At 40.2% G+C, this 14,573-nt stretch overlaps 2 non-coding genes across 2 annotated transcripts; one reads left to right on the forward strand and one right to left on the reverse strand.

Annotated features, from left to right (window-relative positions):
- Positions 1-390: 390 nt before the first annotated feature.
- LOC120094008 (small nucleolar RNA SNORA17) lies at positions 391-517 on the reverse strand. Its single transcript, XR_015626268.1, has one exon. It is a non-coding gene; the product is annotated as a small nucleolar RNA SNORA17 (small nucleolar RNA).
- Positions 518-5,373: 4,856 nt separating this feature from the next.
- Positions 5,374-5,433, forward strand: LOC120093934 (U7 small nuclear RNA). The gene has a single exon (XR_015626208.1). It is a non-coding gene; the product is annotated as a U7 small nuclear RNA (small nuclear RNA).
- Positions 5,434-14,573: the final 9,140 nt, after the last annotated feature.

A 14,573-nucleotide genomic window follows, 5' to 3' on the forward strand; every position in this document is an offset into this window, starting at 1 on the left:
CTCTTTCTCTTTCATTTCTCCACCACTTACTTGATCCTTTTAGTGGTACCCAGGGTCTCTGTCTGAGGTCATCTCAGAAGTGGTTTCAGGAGTGCTATGCCCCACTTGTACATAATGGTGAAGGCAGGTGTCATCTTAGGTGTGGTCTGCCCACATCTAGGCCTGTTTGGTGCCCAACTGGTGGTCATCTCAGGCTAGCTCTCTGTACCGACCCCATGACACTGGTCTGGTGGTCATCCCAGGCTTGTTCCTTGCCCAGCCAGCTGGAGTAGCCCCATCAGTCTCAGGCTCACTTCCAACTGGTGGTTTTAGACCCAGGAATACTCTTATAGTCTCCAGCTTGCTCCTGATCCTTGGGGCCCAAGCCCCCTGGTGTCACTTTTTTCATGGAATGTTAGGAATTGTTCAAATGTTCTTAGATAAGAATACTGAGCATTCACATTGCCTTCTCCTCTTTTGCCACCTATGGTTGAGAAAGTGACATAGTAGCCACACTTGCAATGCTTCTAGAGGCAGGTGATTTCCTTATTTTTAATTTTTAAACTTTTTGAAAAAAAATGTATTTTAACTATATTCCTTCCCTTCCCTCAACCTCTCTGAGATTCTCTCTACCCCTCTACACACACAATGTCATGTTTCCTCTCTTTCTCTAGAAAAAAAAATAACACATAAAACAAACAAACAAAAAGTTAAAACAAACAGGAAAAAACAATAAAACAATAAAATAAAAATTACTAAAACAGAGTAAAACAGAATACACTCACAAAACCCCCTGGAGTCCAGTGTGTAATGAACAACTATGCCTATGTGCAGGATCTGCTCTGGAGATTGGCTGATATACCTAGTGACATCCAGTTGATGAAGCTGATTGTTTCTTTTGCAGTCAGAATCAATTGTGGATACTTTCTTGATTTGGTGTGAGACTTCTTATGCAATTCTCTTTTCTCCATGCTGGAGTCAATGCCGCTAAGAAAAAACTCCAGTGTTAGGAATGGGTTATATCTTGTTGAATCATTGGCCAAAGTGGTCCAATAGCCCATCCCCACTTAAATATCATACTTTACCATTGAATATACTGGTCGCCATCCATATTCTGATGGTAAGGTCCTGTTGCTGAAGCATAACTAATTTATATCCTTAAAAATGAAGAAAGAGAGCTAATGCCCCACTAGAAGTGTTCTTACTGGCTAGATAGTGGTCATGGTGATAGGTAGGTACTTTGCACACTGTGAGAGGAAAAAATAATCATCAGGATCACCCAGCTACAAAATCTGTGACACATAAAAGTAACCAGCCTATAAGATATCCTGGTATATTAATGGTACAAACATTATTGGAGTAACCAACCATTTTTAAAAAGTGGATTTAAGGCTCACTCCATGAGATGGAACTCATACCTGATACTGATAAAGTAACCAAGAATCGGAGACTAGATAGGTCATGGGTACTAGGTAAAAACCTATTACTATTATTCAGCAAATTGTAGAACTCCTTATAAATGATTCCTATATCTATAGGTCAGTGCATCATTCAGCGCTCATCAGAGAAGCTTCTTCTTGTACTAAATGTTAATTAACAAACAAACCCACTACTGTACAATGTGTAGAAAAGACAGACTTTGGAGCACTCATCCCTAAATGGAATGTCTTTATCAAACTAAGCCCCAAAGATTTATCCAAAAAATTATGAAGAAAGATTATAGATCCAGAAGTGATGAATGACTTCAAGGAAAAACAATTTTCCAGACACAACAGGGCAGATACACGTGGGAATTCAAAGACTGTGCTAGCATGTACAAGTTTAAACCAGACTTTATTCGATGATATTAAACATTTTTCATATACCTCTTAGTCAGTTGTATATCTTCTTTGGAGAACTTTTAAAGCTAGTTTTTGCCCTTTTTAAAAGGTGGATTGGTATTGAGTTACTTGAATATTTCGCTTTGTTCCCAAATGATGGCTTCTTTCCTGTGTTTGGCCCTGATTTGTATGCATAAAAGAATATTATGCTTCTTATTCCTGAATGGATGAATCTGTTCATGAACTCACCATTAACCTATTTCTTGCTTTGAACAAAATCCATTCTGTGATCTAATGTATTTGAATTTGTGCTTGGTAGGCCATCCATTTACTCACACTTAATGCTTATGTCAGGCACCAATTGTCTAGACTTATAAAATTTGTTGAGCACAGTAACTCAATATATGGACAGATGAATATATAAATAGTTTTTAGTGAATCTGTTTTATTACATGAATAATATTCTCAAGAGTTCAAAGGAGCCAGAAAGGAATATAATGAGTGACTCAAGTAGCATTGTACATTAAGTATATAATAAGTAAATATTAAGTACTATTGAGTCAGATAGTCATAATGAGGGAAGTAGACCAGAAACGATACATACTATTTCATCCTTATTTTAACCTGGTATATATTTGCTGGATATATTAACAAATAAATAAGGTATTAGCCACATGCAAGTTCACAGCTACCCCATCCTTAAATGAATTCTGATCAAAATAGGGATGAGCTTCTTATTGTTATTAAGAATCAGACGAGATCGGGCGCGTTCAGGGTGGTATGGCCGTAGACAGCGGAGAAACACCTAAAGAAATGTTCAACATCTTTAGTCATAAGGGAAATGCAAATCAAAACAACCCTGAGATTTCACCTCACACCAGTGCGATTGGCTAAGATCAAAAACTCAGGTGACAGCAGATGCTGGCGAGGATGTGGAGAAAGAGGAACACTCCTCCATTGTTGGTGGGATTGCAGACTGGTAAAACCATTCTGGAAATCAGTCTGGAGGTTCCTCAGAAAATTGGACATTGAACTGCCTGAGGATCCAGCTATACCTCTCTTGGGCATATACCCAAAAGATGCCTCAACATATAAAAGAGACACGTGCTCCACTATGTTCATCGCAGCCTTATTTATAATAGCCAGAAAATGGAAAGAACCCAGATGCCCTTCAACAGAGGAATGGATACAGAAAATGTGGTACATCTACACAATGGAATATTACTCAGCTATCAAAAACAACGAGTTTATGAAATTCGTAGGCAAATGGTTGGAACTGGAAAATATCATCCTGAGTGAGCTAACCCAATCACAGAAAGACATACATGGTATGCACTCATTGATAAGTGGCTATTAGCCCAAATGCTTGAATTACCCTAGATCCCTAGAACAAACGAAACTCAAGACAGATGATCAAAATGTGAATGCTTCACTCCTTCTTTAAATGAGGAAAAAGAATACCCTTGGCAGGGAAGGGAGAGGCAAAGATTAAAACAGAGACTGAAGGAACACCCATTCAGAGCCTGCCCCACATGTGGCCCATACATATACAGCCACCCAATTAGACAAGATGGATGAAGCAAAGAAGTGCAGACCGACAGGAGCCGGATGTAGATCGCTCCTGAGAGACACAGCCAGAATACAGCAAATATAGAGGCGAATGCCAGCAGCAAACCACTGAACTGAGAATAGGTCCCCTATTGAAGGAATCAGAGAAAGAACTGGAAGAGCTTGAAGGGGCTCGAGACCCCAAAAGTACAACAATGCCAAGCAACCAGAGCTTCCAGGGACTAAGCCACTACCTAAAGACTATACATGGACTGACCCTGGACTCTGACCCCATAGGTAGCAATGAATATCCTAGTAAGAGCACCAGTGGAAGGGGAAGCCCTGGGTCCTGCTAAGACTGAACCCCCAGTGAACTAGACTGTTGGGGGGAGGGGGACAATGGGGGGAGGGTTGGGAGGGGAACACCCATAAGGAAGGGGAGGGGGGAGGGGGATGTTTGCCCGGAAACCGGGAAAGGGAATAACACTCGAAATGTATATAAGAAATACTCAAGTTAATAAAAAAAAAAAAAAAGAATCAGGTGTGGACACACAAAACAGCATACTAAGATATTAACTTTGTCACAGTTCAGTTTCCATAATTATTTTTGGATGTCACTTTAAGCACACAGGTTTGACATCCATGACTCAGGAATATTAGATAATGTCTCAAGGATGAATCCCAGGAATTCAGCAGCATTTTTAGAATTAGATAGAGAAATTTCTGGTCAGAGTCTTAGCTAATGTCCTAAAGTTCTGTACTGTCAGCTAGTGGCATTGAAAGTTGGCCAACCATCCTTCTGTAGGTTTTGAATGGTATTGCCCTGAGGAAATGTAAATATATTTTTTGAAATCTCAGATGGTTAGATACTTTGCCAATTCCAGCATGGTCTTGGTAGGGACAGAATGACATGATTCCTGCCCCTGGGAACCATGTGGTATCAATGACTGCTATAGGAATAAGGTTTGTTTGAATAATACTGTGCATATTTTCACATTCCTCCAGGAGTGTCCTCCCTGAAATGTTAATGACTCATGATAATCAAAGACTGCATGGATCTGGGAGGCAAAGATGTAGCTAATATCTCAGTAAAATGGTAAAAACTAGGACCTTCAGGATAGCCCTTAAGGCTGTGGAAAATAACTAAAAGTGATGGGGCCCCAGTATTCACCAAGAATTGGGTGGGTTTCCCTTCCACTTTCAAGGTTACCCTGGGCTGGGGGAGGAGGTCTGAAGCCTATCCTCCCTAGTTGCTGTCTTCCCCCAGGGCTAACAAAAGCATGAGTTAAAAATATAATTTCTCAACTATGCAAAAATAGCAGGATGCAATATGAATTGTACAAGGGGCTTCACAGTTCTAAAGGAAAAAAGGCAGCTACACTATAAGCCAGTTTCTAAGGAAGATACTAAGCAAGGAGATAAAGAGATTTAGGTGCTCTCAGGGCAAGATTCCATTCAGCTAAGCTTTTTGTTGTTTATGCTTACAAATGTAGGAAGATTCCTGAGATCTGAGATCAGGTTCAGCCTGGGACAAAAAGAATTTAGGTCCAGGTGTGGTTGAAAAGGTAATCTCAGGACAAGGTCCCACCCAGCTAAATTTATAAAGGTAGGCAGATCTCACAGGTGAAGGGAACTGGGGTTTGGGAGAAGAACTCTGTGAGGGGGAACTGTGTGGGGCAATATTTGGTATGCAGATAAATAAAATAATTATTTGAAAAAAAGAAAAAAAATTGTACTTGCTGTACATTTCCTAAGAGTCAAGGGGCTAAGGTAATAGAATGCTTCATGGGATGGTAAAGAGGGAACATGGAATAAATTACTGAATTGAAATGTAAGTTAAAACTGGGCTTTTGGTCTGCATGAGATGAGATATCAAAAAGTGATAGCAGTTCTTTTTTAGAATTTGTCTCTAGCTAGAGCTAAGCTATCTGGAGATCTCTGGAGAGTGAACACAGCTCTTCAAGATTTTTTTTTTCTAACAGGACCTTGGATTTTAGTCAGAAAATTTATGAAGAATTTGTCTTGGAATTTTGTATATCTCTTTTGGAATTTTTCTAACAGGATTTCTGACATTGAGAAATCCCAAGAATCACTTAGAGAGCTAACCCAACTCTTTCACAGTGTTTTCTAGCAGCTATCCAGAGGTTGTCTGAAGAGTGAACACAGCTCTTTTAGAACTTTTTCAAACTTTCTGATTTTGATTGGAAAACCCTAGAATTGCTTTTAGAATTTTTTTTAATAGGACTTCTGACTTGGTCAGAAGATCCAAGAGGTTTTTATAGCAGCTTTTCTGACTTTGGTCAGAAAACCCATGCGTTATCCAGAGAGCTTTTACAATTTTTACTAGCGAGAAGAGCCATCTCCAGTAGAAAGCTAGCTATCTCAACTAGAGAGTTTTTAGATTACCAAAAAAAAAAGCTGTCTAAAGCAGAACACAGAAAGAGAGAGAGCAATCTTGAAAGCCATCATAGCTGAACATAGGCTGCCAGCTTGACTTGGAGTCTCTTGTTTTTGCCACACCCAGACCAACCCCTTCTCTCAGAACCCAGACCAAGGTGCAGATGGTCCTTGGCAGTTCTTGAGTTTATCCAGTTTTTTATGGGGTCTGAAAACTTCCCTCCAGTTGGTTTGAAGCTAGGCAGTTTCCTATATTATACTTACTGCATTTTGATTAGGTTTCTGCATTCTAGCCCCTGACATCTATAGTAATGATGAGATAGTCTATACAAGGTATAGGATATCTGAATTCATGGGCATGGAGAAGTATATATTATGCTATCTCTGTCTCTCGGGGCCACTGAGTGTGATTCACACTTCTTGCTGGCAATGTCACACTGTATGAACTGGAGAATCTTACATTTCACCAGGATCTCTACAAACTATCATCTATCCAACTTAGGGACCAAATCTGTAGGATCATTGGTGTTCCTATTTCATAAAGGCATAGATATTCTATCCTTCTCCCGTTCCTTGACTGTTCCTCAGAGCTTTAATTTAGGTCATCTAATGTCAGAGCTGAAAGCAAGACTTTTGAATTTCTCTAGTCATACAGCCAGCCACCTAGGGCAGGTGACAGGGGTTAGTCATAGCAATAACCCTTTCGAAAAGTGCCTTTTCCTTCTCTGAGCATCATTGTCCCATCTGTGAAATGAGGGTGGTACTTGTGCTGTTATCTTGGGTTTGTAAAAAGGAGTCGGGATAAAGATTGTGGTGCTCCTAAAGCCTGGGATTTGCTCAGTAAAGGGAGGCAGTGTTGTTGGCGTGGTAATGGACATTGCTTTTCCTTGGTTGATGTTCTGTTATGCAGTGTGAGTTGTGACCCTTTTATTCATTCACTATGTATGCTGTCTGCTTCAGTTTCCCAAACTTCCAAACCTTCTAAATCTACTCAGACCCAAAAATACAACTTTGGCATGCACACAAGCTCATTAAGAGGATGAACCAGATCAAACAAGGCAGAAGTACTTAGAAAAGAAGAAAAGAAAGAGAATTGGGTTGAAAGTGTAGTTGTTAATTACTTGCTCTGGATTTGTAATGCCAAGAGGGCCCATCAGCTGGAATTCAGGATGAAGGAATGAAATAAATTAACAGAAACCCCGCCTTGTGTTGATTCTCTGTAATAGGCCAGAGTCCTTGTGAGTAATTAATAGCAAGTTAAGAAGCCAATTTACTTAGCAATTGGAAGAGTCTTTGTAGTAGCCCTTTTAAGGATAAAAGCAGAAATTGCAGAGGAAACTAGAAACAATGTTAAGGAATGAACGGCTCGCTCTGAATTCCTCAGGGAAGATGTCTTTTAAAGTGGAGTTCAAGGACAAGCAGGGTTACTGCAGATTTGAAAATGGCATAGCCCTTAGTAATTGAGATGACAGATCTTAGAGCAGAGACAGCATCAAACTCTTTTCTGTTTCTCTGTGACTTTGGGAAGACTCTTTGAGTCTCATATTTTCACTTTGTGAATGAAAGATACACATGTACTTTGATTTGGAAGAACCAGATGAAAACAGGGATGTGTGTGTGTGTGTTTGTGTGTGTGTGTGTGTGTGTGTGTGCATGTGTGTTAAAAGTAATGGTGATGGTGAGAAGAGAATAATCAAGGTGGCTGTGGGATTTCCAAAGGGTTAAGAAATGAGCTAATTGAAATCAAAGTTGACTTCTACATGCTAAAACCTCAGTGCCAAAACCAATGCCTTTTTATCTCAAGCAGATGTCTTTCTACTTGATCCTTGGTGCCTTTCATGTGGGCCTGGTCATATGATATGTATAATCCTGAATGACTAGTATCTGTGTTGATAATTACCCATTTCTCTGTATTTGCTGTATTCTGACTGTGTCTCTCAGGAGCGATCTACATCCGGCTCCTGTCGGTCTGCACTTCTTTGCCTCATCCAGAGCTTCCAGGGACTAAGCCACTACCTAAAGACTATACATGGACTGACCCTGGACTCTGACCTCATAGGTAGCAATGAATATCCTAGTAAGAGCACCAGTGGAAGGGGAAGCCCTGGGTCCTGCTAAGACTGAACCCCCAGTGAACTAGACTGTTGGGGGGAGGGGGACAATGGGGGGAGGGTAGGGAGGGGAACACCGATAAGAAAGGGGAGGGGGGAGGGGGATGTTTGCCCGGAAACTGGGAAAGGGACTAACACTCGAAATGTATATAAGAAATACTCAAGTTAATAATAATAAAAAAAAAAAGCAAAGAACATTGTCAACATTGAGAGGAAAAAAATTACCCATTTCTCAATCCACTATTACTTGCAATCCACCCATATTTCTTTGGGATTAGTTCAGGGGATAAAAGGGCTAGACCCTACATGCTGCGATCTAGGCAGTTACCAGAGCTGAACGTGCTCAGTACCACCATATCCCTTCAGCGAGATCACGAGGCTATCTTTTATTAATCAAAGTTTGTGTTTGAGAGGTGAGATGAGTCCAGCATGAGATAAATATTAGATGACAGAGTCCACAGCTAATACCAGATGTATTTAATTCTGTTTGATAAACTAACTTAGTGTGTTTAATCTTGTTCTGTGTTTTTCCAGGGAAGAAGTCATATTTAAAGATCTATATTTAAAGGGCCAAAGCTGAAGTTTGAGCCTTAAGGAAAAAAAAGATTTTAGATGATATAAAAGGCATATTAACAACAGTGAAGTGTTATCTTCACCCTCAATCTGTCTACTCCACTCCCAATTAACAACCATAGGAAGTTTGGGGATTAATTATTAAAATGCGACTTTGATTTGCATACAATGATGGTGTGTTTATAGTCCCAAATAGTTATTATCTTCTACATAGTCACTGCAAACAAAGTAGCTGTTTTCAGTTTATTAGTTGTGTATGACATCAAATAAAATAAGTAAGGAAGGAAGGGAAAAAAGAAAGTACAATAGAAAGAAAGGAAGGAAGGAAGAAGGAAGAAAGAAAAATACAGAAAGAAAGAAAGAGAGAAAGAAAGAAAGAAAGGGAGAAAGAAAGAAGGAAAGAGAGAAAGAAAGAAAGAAAGAAAGGGAGAAAGAAAGAAAGGGAGAAAGAAAGAAAGGGAGAAAGAAAGAGAGAGAGAGAAAAAAGAGGTGTGGCAGCTTTTGCAGGTAGACACAATCCTACACATAGTTTGTAGAAACACCATTGACACCCTCTTCTGATTAAGAAAGATGTCAAGGGTCTTTCAAGGCCAGCAATATAGACATCTAGAGAAAGACAAGACTTAGGCGTAGTTTTCAATTTTTGAACACCCAGATGAGATAAAAAGCAAAGCTTTCTGCAGAGAAGAAAGAACAGAACACTTCTAAAAAGAAATGATAGATAGCCAGCATTCAAAGCAACGCTTTTCTAAGTATGCAGTCATTTAAGGAAGGAGGTAATAGATTCCTATACACTGCAGACTGTGTGTACTTAGAGATGAGATGGAATTCTAATTTAAATAATGTTACCTTTTGATACAGCAGGACTTCTCAGAGTGTTCCTGAATTTATTAGATCACTTATCACAGCCTCCCACCCTGCCTTCCTTTAATATCCCTGCTCTATTGTTCAGTGGCTCATAATTGAGAAGTGCTGGGGTAGCTCAGCAGGTGGGCTCAGCAGGTGCTACAGATGCTTCTGTGTTGAATCACATCTCAGGAGGGCTAGGCTGTCATTGCATTAGTTATTTTAAATAACAATCTGTTTAGAAAAAGGAACATCTTAGGCCTGTGACTGGATTATATGTCTTTACTCATCTCTCTTCTAGCTATTTCTATAGACAGCCTTATCCTTAGTTTATGGAGAACCCCTCCCCCCAACACACACACACACACACACACACACACACACACACACACACACACACAGATGCACACGCAGAGGCACACATGCCATTTCAAGTTCATTCTTCAACTTCCTTTCTAATATTATTTAGTGAGCCACCATGGGCTGAATCTGGTGCCTTGGATTCGAAGAAAACACATACCCATTTGATTTAAAAAAAAAAAAAACAACCTTCAGGACTATGGCAATGGTGGGTGGTGGTTATGGAAAAACTAAGAAGTAATCAAACCAAACAGCACTTAACAGAGCATTGTAAATAGTTTGTTGGCAACAGGAGCCACAAAAAATTATGTAAACCCATCCTCTGTGAAAATATTAAAAAAAACCACCAAAAAACAGGCTTCACTGAACAAATTAAAGAAAACACTGTGAACTATGTGAACTAGTTAATGTTAAAGAAATTTCTGAGTTAATGCCATTATCATATCTTTCCGTGATCATAAGACCACGAGTTGTCAATCCACTGCAATGGATTTCGGACAGTTCCATGTTCTACATATCTTCTTGGGTCCCTGTGGATTTGAGGTTTGTATACTAGGACACAATTAATTTGTCTGTCTTTGAGTGTATTAAAGTAAATGAATTATAAAGAGTTATTATCTTGTCTATGAAACATACATATTTTAATTAATGTGTGAACTTTTACCACTCCATGAATTTGACTGTTAAATAGTTACTCAATGAAGAATATGATTCAGTTTTGTGAATTTCACATCATGCATCCCAATCCCACTTATTTCCCATTCTTTGTACTCACTCTCTACCTTGGCAACCTCCCCCTACAAAAGAAAGAATAAACCTCTTTATGGAAGCTGTAGTGTGTCACAGACATGACACCTTTGTGTCCACACTTCTTGCAAATATTCATTAGTCTGGTTCAAGGCTCTGGCTTCTGCCACATGATCAGTACTGGACCCTCTCCTGGACTCCTCTCAGATATCCTGTTGCCTTGTGCCATAGAGATCCTGAAGCTTTGGGTGTGCAGAACCAGCCCTTTATGGGCTCCCACATTCATAGGTGTTGGGGTGGGACAATTGAAAGCCCTAGAACTGGGCCTCGGTGGTCGCTGAACTGGTTAGTGCACCAGCTCTCCAGTAACCATTCTGGCACCATCAGCTCTCCAGTACTGCCCCAGTTAGCTCATCCAATGCTGTAGCTGGCAAAGAGCTGAACAAGGTCTCCCACTCTCATGCCAATCAAGCTTATTCACCCTCATCTACACAAGGAGGCTTAGTTCTATTGTGCTGCCCAAGAGAGGAGCTTGGCTCACTCTTTTGAGTACTGCAACTGGCTATTGTTTTCCCACTCTCATGACCATTTGGCCAGCTTTCCCATTATGCCCAGGTGAGGTGTGGGGACAGATCTGCATGATCCCTGGTGGCAGCCCAGACTGTGGATATCTGTCTGGTGGTAGTAACAGACTCCAGCTACTGCAAGGCCATGAATACAGACATGACTCTCCATGGCAGTATGGGCTATGACCTTGCCATGGCTTTAGGTGGCATTGCTGACAATTCACAACAGGTTATTCCTCACTACCCTCCAATCTTAAGTTCCACTACTCTTCATTGTACACATCTTTCTGCTTGTTATTCTCTTCTATCTCTCCACCACTTTCTTGCTCATCTTAGTGGCACCCAGGGCCTCTGGTGTCTGTCAGGAGGGCTATGTCCCACCTTCGCCATATGGTCCCCGGTAGGGGACGTTTCAGGTTTACCTTGCCTGCCAGACCCCATGATTCAGAACAAAGGCTCATTTCAGGCTTGCTTTGTGTTTTAGTTAGGGTTTTACTGCTCTGAACAGACACCATGACCAATGCAACTCTTATAAGACAACATTTAATTGGGGCTGGCTTACAGGTTCAGAGGTTCAATCCATTATCATCATGCTGGGATCATGAAAGCATCAAGGGTGACATGGTACAGGAGGAAATTGGAGTTTTATATCTTCATCTGAAGGCTGCTAGCAGAATACTCATTTGCAGGCAGCTAGGACTAGGGTAGTAAAGCCAATACCCACAATGGCACACCTACTCCAACAAGGCCACACCTCCACATAGTGCCACTCCACAAACCATCACACTCTGTCTGCCTGGATTATGTGGCTTCAGACTGTTGGTCATCTTCCTGTTTTTGCTGCTGTTATTGATTTTTAACTTTGAAAATTTTGTTATATAAAAGTTGCCAAGTGGATACTTCTCTAATCTGTACATAAATATTCTTAGACAAACACCATATCTGAGATGAAGGGATATGATAAAATGAATACATTTATTATGCGATATAATATATTGTGTTTCCTGTTGTGTTTGAAATGTGAAGTGTTTCAAACAGGCTCACGTGCTTGAATGTTTCATCTGCAGCTTCTGGTGCTGTTTGGGATTACTTTTAGAATCCTTGTGAAATAGAACTGAGATGGGTGATAAAACCAGCTCTACTCCCATTCCAAACTCTATTTTCTGATCGGCCATGATTTGAGAAACCTGTGCCACCAGGTCCCACGGCCACCGACTGAGCTTTGCAAGTCACCATGTCTTCCCATGATGATAAACTGTTGTTTTTGCTGAACTGGGAGCCAGCATAAACCCTGCCTTCTTTAAGCCATTTCTGTTAGGGGTTGGGTTACAAAGGAATAATGACATTGGGCCATTACCCAACCTGAAAATTGCTCTCAGAAAATAGGGTGTTATCAGTAACATTGGAAATGAATCCTGCGTTAGTCTAAGGAGAGAAATTTTGTAGAAAGATTTATAGTTCCACATGACCACCAACACAGGATACTGAAGTGTAAAGTACAGTCATTGCTCAGAAATTCATTTTGATAAGTAAGGATAGGTGATTTCAGTTCTTTAATGGTTATAACTGTGTCTCTCTTCTGTCCTTTAACACAGGTTACCTTTGGTGTTTCCATGTTAGGCAGTGTTGGCCCTAACTCTTATCTAGACAACAATGAGTCCTTTTGTCAGATATTACCTGATAGGAAAGCTCCTGTCTCATTTTGTAGGGCTTGTCATGTAGAGGGTCCTTGGGCTTATTAGAGAGAGAAAACAGGAGGAAAGGCATTACCCATTCCCTAACTATCAGGTCTCTAACTTTCTTGATAGCATCCCATGTTCTTCAGGAATTTGAATGAATTAGGAATCTTGTGAACATTTTTATAAAGAGGGCCAAGGTAGGTCATGGTTGTGCAGTTATTTTCCTCTGGAGCAGCTTTTAGCACCTAACTGATGTCACAAAGATATCAAATATCCTATAAACCTCCCTTATGGCTCAGCGGCTTGATAGTCTCCTTGGAATCCTAAATGTTTTCTCATTTATACCAGTAGATTATTACTCTGATGAGTCACAAACTGTTTACTTCTCAATGTCTACGGTACTTTGTGGTTCTTGCCACACCACCACCGAGAATGGCTAGATTTTGTTTGGGTCAGCGGGAAACTGCTCTTGGTTGTATAACTGTAAGGTATCTCAGCTTTATTCATGCTGGCTTATTCAGATGAGGTCGGAGCCCTAACTCTGATCTAGACAAGGGTGGATCCTTTTGTCAGACATTACCTGATAGCAAAGCTCCTGTCTCTTTCTGCAGGGGCTCTCATGGAGAGGATCCCTGGGCTGAGAGAGAAACCAGGAGGAAGGATATTGCCCATTCCCTAACTATCAGGTCCATGTTGTTTCTCTTCAGAAGAATAAGGGGACAGAGGTAGAAACAGGCCGAGCAAAGACAAAAGCAAGTGTTTTACAGTCAGTCTAAAGTACCTGAACTCTAGTCTAAAGGTTGTAGGGTAGGTAAGAAAGTCCTGTACAGGACTGAGTCCAGGTTGCACACTGATAGGCTCACAGATGAAGAAAGGCAGACTTAGATGAGACAGGAGCTTCCTGGGAGTCAGTGTGGCATCCAGAAATACCTAATATGAAATGTTTTTGCATATTCAAAAAGTACAACCTGGGCCAAACTGTTGATGATGCTGGACTTTGGTGGCCCAGATAGTGAGATGTCCCTGTGTCATATATTACCTGACACAGTGGTGCTTATTGCTAATTAAATATATTAATGTATTCAATTCCAAGAAACTCTCTAGAGTTGTTCATACATTCTTCTAAAAACCTAAACAGGGGAAAGATATTAACTCAGAAAATAATTACCTGTCAGGATATAGGCAAACTTGTAGAAATGAATGTTTTATTAGCACATTCCCCTACCTGTTAAAATCTGTATTCATTGTCCTTTATTTAATCAAGCTTCAGTTTCCATTCTGTGCCACTATAAGATAAACAGCAAACAGATTTATGGAGCTAAACTTATTTGGATTTGAATGTCAACTCTTTCGTTGAATAGTATATGGCACTCAAATTCAGCATTTGAGCTGTGATTTCTTTCAGAGAAATAAGGAATATGATTATCTCATGAAATAATTCTTAAGTTTAAAGTAGACTAAAGCCATGAAAATAAAAAAAGAAGCAGCTCAGTGTCCAGTCGACTGGGAGGCACCAACACAACTCTTATTATTGGTAGAAGCCAGGACACAAAGTGATGTGTATGTCTATTCATGTATGCCACATATATGTGGGCACTTATCTATATGAAATCCCGACTCTGATATCATTTTTTTCCCTCAATTCTTCTCCTCCTTAGATCTGGACCTAGATAGATATCGCTGTCTTGACTAGTTATGTCCTGTGACTTTCTTGTCTCTGTTTCTCCAGTGCTGGGATTAAATGCATATTCTGTGACACCCAGTTTCTTATGTGGGTAGGAGAGATCTGAACTCAGATCTTGTTGCTTATGCTGTACCCATATTTTACTGAGTCATCTTCCAAGCTCTAATCCTTGGAATTAATTCTGCTAACCATTTAAGCATGAATTTCAGGACATGATAATAAACAGTCAGTGAAATGTGACTTATTTTTCAGCTAGGGAGTCA

The sequence above is a fragment of the Rattus norvegicus genome, chromosome 7 (assembly GCF_021556685.1).
Source record: "Rattus norvegicus strain SHRSP/BbbUtx chromosome 7, alternate assembly SHRSP_T2T, whole genome shotgun sequence".
NCBI classification, from domain to species: Eukaryota; Metazoa; Chordata; class Mammalia; order Rodentia; family Muridae; genus Rattus; species Rattus norvegicus.